At 32.8% G+C, this 9389-nt stretch overlaps 1 pseudogene; it reads right to left on the reverse strand.

Moving 5' to 3' along the window:
- Positions 1 to 4371: 4371 nt before the first annotated feature.
- On the reverse strand, positions 4372 to 7222 carry LOC149557751 (1-aminocyclopropane-1-carboxylate synthase 7-like; annotated as a pseudogene).
- Positions 7223 to 9389: the final 2167 nt, after the last annotated feature.

Below are 9389 nucleotides of genomic sequence, written 5' to 3' on the forward strand. Positions count from 1 at the left end.
AGTAAGTTTTTGCTCCCATCTGTTTTATGAATGACACAACTATCATTCTCCATCAGCACTTTGTATTCATTTTGAATAAGCAGACCAATGCTCATCAGATTGTTCTTCATACTAGGGGAAAAATACACATTTTGTATTTCTTTCTTCTCACCTTGCTTGGTGTGGACCATAATAGATTCTTTGCCCACTACTGGTAGGGTTCCATTGTTACCTATTTTAATATCAGATTTGAAACTCTTGTAAATAAATGAAAACAAGGTTTCATTACCACTCATGTGGTTTCTACATCCACTGTCGAGGTACCAAACTTCATGGCTTCCTTATTCACCAACATTACATATGAGGAAGGTAGTGGCATTATTTCCACTTCCCATATTCACATCATCCACATTTGCTTGTCCTGACTGATCATTTTGCTTCTTCTAGCATTCACTTGCATAATGCCCATTATTTATGATAGTAGTAGCATTATACATTACTCCTATTTGAGTTGTAGTTTTTCTTACCTCCTCTTGAAGTGTTTTGAGAAGTGCTTGCTCCCTCTGCACTTCCTAAGCTTTTTGCTATAACATTTCTTTGTCCTCTATTACCTCGACCTCTGCCTTTGGAGTTTCTGCCTAAGCCATTTCTTCCTCTCCCCCTTCCTCTTGGATTTGATTGAGCCTTGAATGCTTACTCTTGAGAAGAAGAAGATGTAGATCTGTTGATCCTATGCTCATGGGTTTGAAGAATACCCATAAACTCATCCATTGTCAAAATAGTGAAGTCTTTTGCCTCTTCTATAGTCATGACCAAATTGTCATATTTATGAAGTAAACTCTTTAATATCTTTTCCACTATCCTCTGCTCTTGATAGCCATTGCCATTTGACTTCAGTTGGTTAATCACATTAGAGGTCCTTGAACTGAAATTTGCAACTGATTCATTTTCATTCATCTGAAGGTTCTCAAACTCCCTTCTTATATTTTGTAGCTTTATTGTATGAACTTTATTAGCCCCCTTGAAGTTCATCTCAAGGATATCCCATGGTTCCTTTTCATAATTTACTGGTGCAATTTTAGGAAAAACTATCTCTGTCATTGCTGCCTTAATCAAACTTAATGCCTTAGCATCCTTTCTCCTTGACTCTTTCAACTGAGTCTTTTGTGCATTTGTGAGAGTAGCATACTGAGTTGGGTCTATCACACCATTGAACCCATTAATCACAGATTCCCATAAATTATTTGCAACCATTATGGTCTTCATCTTCTTTGCCAATGTATCATAATTTTGTCCATTGAAGGGTGGTGGCTACTGCCATATATTTCCTGCATCTCTTGCCATGTCAAATATCCTAGAAAAAATTTCCCTAACTCACTGTGGATGTGGGGCCTCAAAGCTCTAATACCATGTGGAAAAATATTAATCACAACCCTAAATATTCACTCGGCAACAACTATTGTCGAGTGCCAATTTTGCTCGGCACGTGAAGGTGTCAAGTGGCAATTTTTGCTTGACACCAATGGATGCCGAGTGACAGGTAGTAGGTGTCGAGTGAGCTCAGCACAAGAGGAAGCCGAGTAAGTTCAGCACTCAAAAGGAAACTTGGCACAAATGGATGCCAAGTGTGCTCGGCAATAACAACAGAGATCAAACTCAACATTAACTAAGCCGAGTGAGCAGGCTTATAACTTGAACTTTTCCACCATTAAAACCAAGAAGGAAAAGCTTGAAGTATTCAACAATAAACTTCTCAAATGCAATGAATAAGGGAGAACAATGAATTCAAGTATGCTTTCTTGTCTTCTATTCAACTTTGATTTAAAAATATTACAAAATCTGGGAGCATTAACCTTCAACCAGAAAACCCTAATATAACTCTAAAAACTTCAAACTTTTAACTTTTAACTTGCAGCTCTAATGGGTGCATACAATAATGCCTGGAGCAATCACTGCTTTACAGGACAAATCCAACAAACAAACTTACAGAATAACAAGAAGAAATACGTCCAACTATAGACATGACAACAATTCCTTCTGTCTTCTGAACCTAACTTGATCTGCTGATCAACTTCTTCCATAGCTCTGCTATGCAACTCTTCTACTCTGATATGCTCTCTCTAATCTGCTTCACTGAATCAATGAATCAATACATTCCTTTTGTCTCATTTCCAAAAAATGTTTACCCCTCTTTTCCAAATTTGAAACTGACCTACCGCATTAAAATTTCTATATGTTGTCCAAGTCATCAGAGGTGGTAGGTGGGCATTTGGCTCTAGGGGCAAACGACTACAACATTTAATATTCCAACATTCTAGACTAGAAAATAAGAATACATAATCCTATTCTTGTTTGGTCAAAATTTGATGGAGATGGAGAATTCGCGGACCCAAAAGTTTATATTTTATATTTATAATTATATTTAGGTGGAATTGCAAATGCTCATTTTAGCCAAAATTGGAATATTTATTCCTATTAACAATTCCGATTTGGTGCACCCAAACAGAGAATTCAAAATTTTAAGAATTTACATATCCCTATTCCACTCATTTTTGTATTCCTACACTAATAGCTCCTTTATCATAGACATTCCATTCTTAGATTCTTGCCAATACATGATTTGTATTAATCTAATGATTTGTATTAAATTTTACATTATTAAATTATATAATTCATAAACACTCCAATGACTTTCTGACCATATATTAATTAATTAAAATCTAAAACAAATAATGTCAAATATCCTTTCCGACCATATATTAATTAATTAATATCCGAAACAAATCATGTCATACAATATTAACGTGGAATGCACTATGGCATACATCAAAATTTTCGCGGAGATTGTTAATAATCTAAATGGAATTTGACAAGATAAATAACAGTGACAGCTGGTTGCTTTTTCCTGCTTTATTCTTCAATGACACGCTTTTAAAGTTTTACGTGTGACTTGCAGTCGGTGAGATTCGAGTAGTTGAAAGATCAATGGATTCAAACATTAAACTTACTCTATAAGCAAGATCTCATATTCTTTAAAGATAAAGTAATAATTCATCCATTCAAAGGTTTTTTTGGTTTGGTTTGGCTTGGCTTGTTTTTGTTTTTGTTTCGTTTTGTTTTGTATTTTTGTTTTTTTAATAATTTTATAATAAGGTTTCAGATATTGGATTAGCAAACAGATTGCAGATTCATATATTCTTTTTGTCAATTTTTAGAATAAAGAAATTAGATATAGGATAAGACGTAGATGATCAGAGATTTCAGGTGTGCTTAATTTAAATCTAAATTTTTAGATTTCAGGTGTGCTTATTGATTTGTGTTTTTATGTATTAATTCTTAATTTTCAACTTGAATTATATCTCCTAAACATTTTAACTTGATTGAACTTTCCTTCAAATTAATCTATTTTGAATATTATAGAAATTAGATTTCCACAATTTATAATTATCATTTGACAATTCCCTAAATCAGATAAGAGTTTTATCCACCATAAAAGAATTTTAAAAATATAAAGAAATTAGAAATTAAAAGTATGATAACAATTTTTTTTATAATCTACATATTTATATAAATATTTAATATCTTTAAAATAAAACCACATACAACTTTTAAGTCTTTAGATATAATAAATATATAAGAAAAAATATAATCTTAAATACATAAAATAAATTTAAATTATTATCTCGCTAGCCTACTTTTTAGTTGAATTGACTAATACATATATTTAAAAAATTTGATTACAATTGGAGAGAGCATTGCCATTGATGTGACTTGCATGGCATGACTGAGATTAAATTTGCTATTTTGAATCAATAGGACAGTAGTTAAGAGAGAGAATTTTCAATTAGTTGTGATGTATGATGTTTGTTTTGACTTATGTTAAGACGTTATAGATGATATTATTTGAAAAATAGAACAAAAGATTTTAAATAGAGAGATGGAACTTCTAGCTTGTTTTTTTATGGAATAATAGATGCCAATTTATACAATAGCTTGACTCAACAACATTCATAAATGATACTTAGATTGACAACAAACTACTTCATGATTGACAACACACACACAAACTTGACACTAACTGAAACTTATGACACCTAACTCAACAAATCTACAATAAGAACTTGACTCAAACTAAAACCCTTTGACTCAATCCTAAACTAAACTTTTGTTGCCAGCAAATCAGCATGCTTGCGACATGTTCAACAATTATTAGTGAGTACAGTTAGAACATTAACTCTCACAGATATATCTATATATATAGAATCTCAGAAATTGTCAAGAGGAAGAGAAGAATAATGGGTGGCTTTGTATTTTGTGGAAGAATAGGCTTAGGAGGAGCATTTTATTGCAACATTGGAATCCCCTTTATTTAGACAATAGAATTACCAAAGGTCAATATGTGGATTTAATGTATTTCTCGGCAAATTTTTGAAGTCTCTCCAATGCAACTTCCATGGTTGACGTATTCATTTTTGCAAAGCAAACTCTAAACCAGCCAGGCTCCATGCACTCGAAACAAGACCCAGGAGAAATATTCAGTTTTGCCTCGTACAAAAAATGCTTCCATAATTCTATCTCCCGCTCTCTATCATTTGATGGAAGTAGATGACTCATGTTTACCCAACAGAAAAGCCCTGCATTCCCTTCTAAGATTTTCATTCCACCTCGCCTTAACCCTAAAACAATCAATCCATGCCTTTCTTGTAACCTCTTCTTATTCTCAGCCATGTAATAACTAACGAATTCTTGATCAGAAAGCGTAGTGGACAATAAATGCTGAGTCTGAGTTGAAATCATGGTGAAGCTGGTTCTTCTAGCTATTGTGACAATTGTGTCATTATAGGAATAAATTGCCCCAGCTCTGAAGCCTGGAAGACCCATTTCCTTTGATAAACTGTACACAATGTGCACATTATCTGGGGTTTAATTTTCCTTTGCAACAATATCTACAATGTTGTGAAACTCTGGATAGTTGATGATAGAGCCTGCATAATTCTCATCACAAACAAGATGTATTTTCTTTTTATCTGCAAAAGCCAGCAGCATCTTCAATGTCTCAGCACTTGATGTTGTGCCCAATGGGTTGCATGGATTTGTTATCAGCATTCCTTTCACCTTCTTATTAAGATCTTCAGCTCTCCTGAAAGCTGATTCCACTTCAGATTTGGTTATTTGAAAGTTGTTTGAGCCATGACAATGAATTGGCTCAATCTCTACTCCTGCGCGCCAACTCAGATCTCTATCAAAACTATAGTAAAAAGGAAACTTTAGATAAGAACTGTTTGCAATATATCCATCATTATTCTAATTGTTATAACTATGATAAGGTTGAAACACATCAACATTTCTATAATTCTTTTAAAATGTATGATTTGATTTCTAGATTGACTGTGTAAATTTCATTAGAATTAAGGTTTGACATCACACTCTCTGATCTATCTTCAGATGAGAGAATGCTACAGAAAAGAAAATAATTGAAAAGAGAACTAAACCAAAATACTTCAAATCTAATAAATAAATAAAAAACAAATATACCTACCATAATAAATAAACTAGTGAATTAAAACCCTATATATAGAAAACTAATGTATATAAAACTAATTTATCTAAATATATACCTACCAAAACTTTTACATATATACATACATACAAATATATATATATATAAAAGACATCATTTCTGTGAGATGAAACTTACGCAGGGTCATAAGGAGAGGGAACTAGAAAGACATCTCTTGGATCAGCAAGGCAGAACATTAACACCTCGTTGGCTGCACTTGCCCCAGCTGTATTTACTATTCTGTCAGGATCGAATTTTACTCTATTTCCTCTCAATGCCTCCATGATATATGTCACACCCTGTGATCATAATTAATAAGAACTCATTAAAAATAAATGTGCTGAAGTAAAGTTTGGTTTTTAAAATAAAAAGAATTATTTGTCTTCATTTCCAATCTTTGGTGTCACACAAAATGTTTGTCTGCAAAATAATGAATTTTTAAATATGTTTATATTATGAGGATGATTCTACGTGTCTACTAGCCTCCTAACACTGTTTCAATCTACCATTATTTACATTCTAATCAAATCTATTAAAACTTCTTTCGATAATTGATGCTGGTGAAAAAATGGAGACTTTTTTGACAATGATTTTAGTTAATTTTTAAGTTTTTATTTAAATAACAAATGTGCTAAAATATGCATATATATTTAGAATTTTATTTTATTTTTTAGTAAATAAAACTTATATTTTTTTTTTTGCTTCTGGCTTAAATTCTTTATATTCAGCTCTTCATAATCTCTTTAGATGTGCTGCGATAAAAGTTATATCTTCATAATTTTATTGTAAAATCTACAACTCCAAACCAAGAACAATATAGGATGATTATTACCTTTCTGTAATCTGATAATCCATGATAATCCCCATTGATGGCCAAGTCCTTGAATGAATCCAAATTGTGCTCAGAAGTAATTGTCACCTCTGAGTACTTTATCAACCACTTCTCCATCAGATCAAATGAGAGCTGCAAATTTGGGCAGTAAAATTCAGACAATTATTCCAAATACGTCGTTTAGTTTCTTCTTTTTGAGCATAATTTTGTCTTCCTGATCAGCTACAAATAAGTAATATCTTAAACCATCAAGAAAAGTTCAAACTCACTTTATATTCTGTCAAATTTAACTTTCTAAGCTAATGTTGAAATATTCTCCGACTGTATACAAAAGCCCAAATGTGGATCTAGATGATGAATCCTAAAATACTATTCAAATATATTTATTCTTATCTTAGCCATGAATCATAGAATATGAATTTAAACATCTATGTTTTATCTTTATAATAAATGGAGCCCAAAAATTATTATACATTAAAAAAATTCCACTACGAATCCATAAAATTTAACATCCTTCGAAGGAGAACACATTTGAGTTTCCACCCCCCAAAAAAATGAAAAAATTAAATTAAATGAAATTATTTTAACAAAAACATGTTTTGGGACAGTTTTGCAATACCGTATTCTCAGCTAGGCCCATCTGGATAACCCCATGAGGATTGAGCTTTTCATCATATGGATTCTTTCGATACTCCTCCCACCCAGCAAAGTAAGGAGAATCCTCCTCGTGTAGACTACCACTTGCCATCTTAGACAGACTTGTTTCACTCTCAACATCGTTGAAACTTGCTCTCAGGCAGTTCATGTTTTCTTCGCATAAGATTGTTCTCATTTTAACCCAAAAACAATTGAAACCCACAGCCACAAACTTTGGTTTGCCTTTATCTGCAAGAAAACTCAAATCCGAGTGATATAAAATTTGTCACACAATATCCCTTATATACTTGATTTCATTACAGTAAGTCAAAAGTGTGTGGGTGCAATGTAGCTTTCCCTGAACTTGCCCTAAGGGGACACAAGTACCAGGTGGCGGCCCCTTACTGACCAAACAAATAAATGTGAACGTGAGAATGTATTATAATTCTATGTACAGACAATTGACATATAACATTTAATTATGGATACAACTATTATAATTAGAATTTGAAGTGCGAAACGTTTATAGAAGCTTGTTTCTTTTAGAGTTTTATAGCTAAATGCCGTTTCAAAGTTGAATACTTGATGGAACGTTTCAAAGACGTTGAAAAGTCGGATTTGTCAAGCCCTAAAAAGGGCCATATTCAAATTACTACGTTCGGGTAAATACAGTTCAATCACGGTCCAACTTTGAACAGTCGTTTGTATTAATTTTATTCCAAGTCGTACTGCAGACATATTGAAATTGGCTCTTAAAACAGTTTGTGGGTGTCTTCCATTAACACATCCAGTTGGAATGATGAAGGTTTATCCTTCTATAGTTTACTCAGATTTCACAGAGGGTGTAGTTAGTCAAAAATAACTTGACTTAGATGCATTAGACTATTCACTGAATAAGATGAATATAAGCGTATAGTTGTCTAATCAAATTAACACTTATTATGTTTGTAAATAAAAGTAGTGGAGTCAAAAGAATGGGATGGGATTATGAATGTGTCGTTAGTGCTAAGTTTCAATTTTGAATGGTCAATGAACCAATCAAAACAAAACTATTAATTTTTTCGATTTTCTACATTAAATCAGATTTAAACATTTCTTTTTAGTAAAAATATATACCATTTTTCTGAACTTTCATTAGATTGAGCTAAGATTTTTCAAGATTTCAAGATTAAAATTACATTTAAAAAAAATAAAAATTAAGCATAACCAAATAAAAAAGGAGTAACATCAGACGGAAGAGTTCACCAAAATAAAAGTCACAAAGTAAGGAGTAGTAGACAACTAAAGATCTATTCCCACATAACATCTAGTCTACAATGAAAATTAATATAAGGTAATTAGTTCTTCAGGAAGTAGACCCAATCATTCTTCAACCTAGGTAGTCCAAGCTAAAAAAATCCTTTAGCCCATTTGAAGCACATGTTCCCTACTTTGATGATGTTGTGTTGGTAAACAGATTTGTCACAATAGAATTTGCCCAACGGAGTGTGTGGCAAACTATTCACAGCAGTTGGATAGGCCCTTGGTATGCAGCCTTCCTCTGCGTTTAGAGGGGCAGCTCCCTCGTATGATATGATTTTTAAAGGGTTTTCAAATAAAGAATCTAAAGCTTCAAAAATTAAGAGAAAGCTATTCAGGACGAATGCACCACACGTCCTCACAAAGTTCTTCGGTAAACAAGATTGATAACAAAGGTGATCAAGGACTATGCTTGAAAACGACCAGTATTACCAAGCACATTCATTGTCATTCATAAACACTCGCATAGTACCATGAGAATGTGTACTACAACGTATAAAAATTTTGATTTTAGAATAAGAAACCCAAAGCACATCTCATTTCGTATCCTTGCACCAAGAAGACAATAGAGATTTTTCAATTTCAGAGATAAAGTTCCCTTATTTTTAAAACCAAAAAGTCCCCCCCCCCTCCCGCCCCCTCGCCTCCTTTTACAAAGCCAACAAGGGTCCTTATATAAACATAGAGATTAATAACTACCTATTATTGGTTAATAACTACTTCCCAAATACATGATTTGGGTGAGGTTAATTAACCTCTACAAAATTAACCTATATGACCTAAAAATTGGACCTTAGATATGTCCATCGAATAGTGACCATATGCTCATCAAGTCTTAAATTTGTGACTATATCTATCAAACATATTAGCTAGAACATCCTCAACAATATTCTCACTATCACTATCAGAATCCTTTGTTTCATCTTCTTCTTGTAATTCTTGTTTCTTGGCCATCTAAGTATATGCACCATCTCTCCTCTTTATCAAATATGAATGAGTGCCTTGTTCTATCAGCTCTCTTTACTTAAAAACACAAATATATTGTGGATTTCTTATGGTGCTAAGTTTGTGAGCAATTCCAAC

This window comes from Cupressus sempervirens, chromosome 5, assembly GCF_028749045.1.
Source record: "Cupressus sempervirens isolate cs-2001-9-10 chromosome 5, ASM2874904v1, whole genome shotgun sequence".
Lineage (NCBI taxonomy): Eukaryota > Viridiplantae > Streptophyta > Pinopsida > Cupressales > Cupressaceae > Cupressus > Cupressus sempervirens.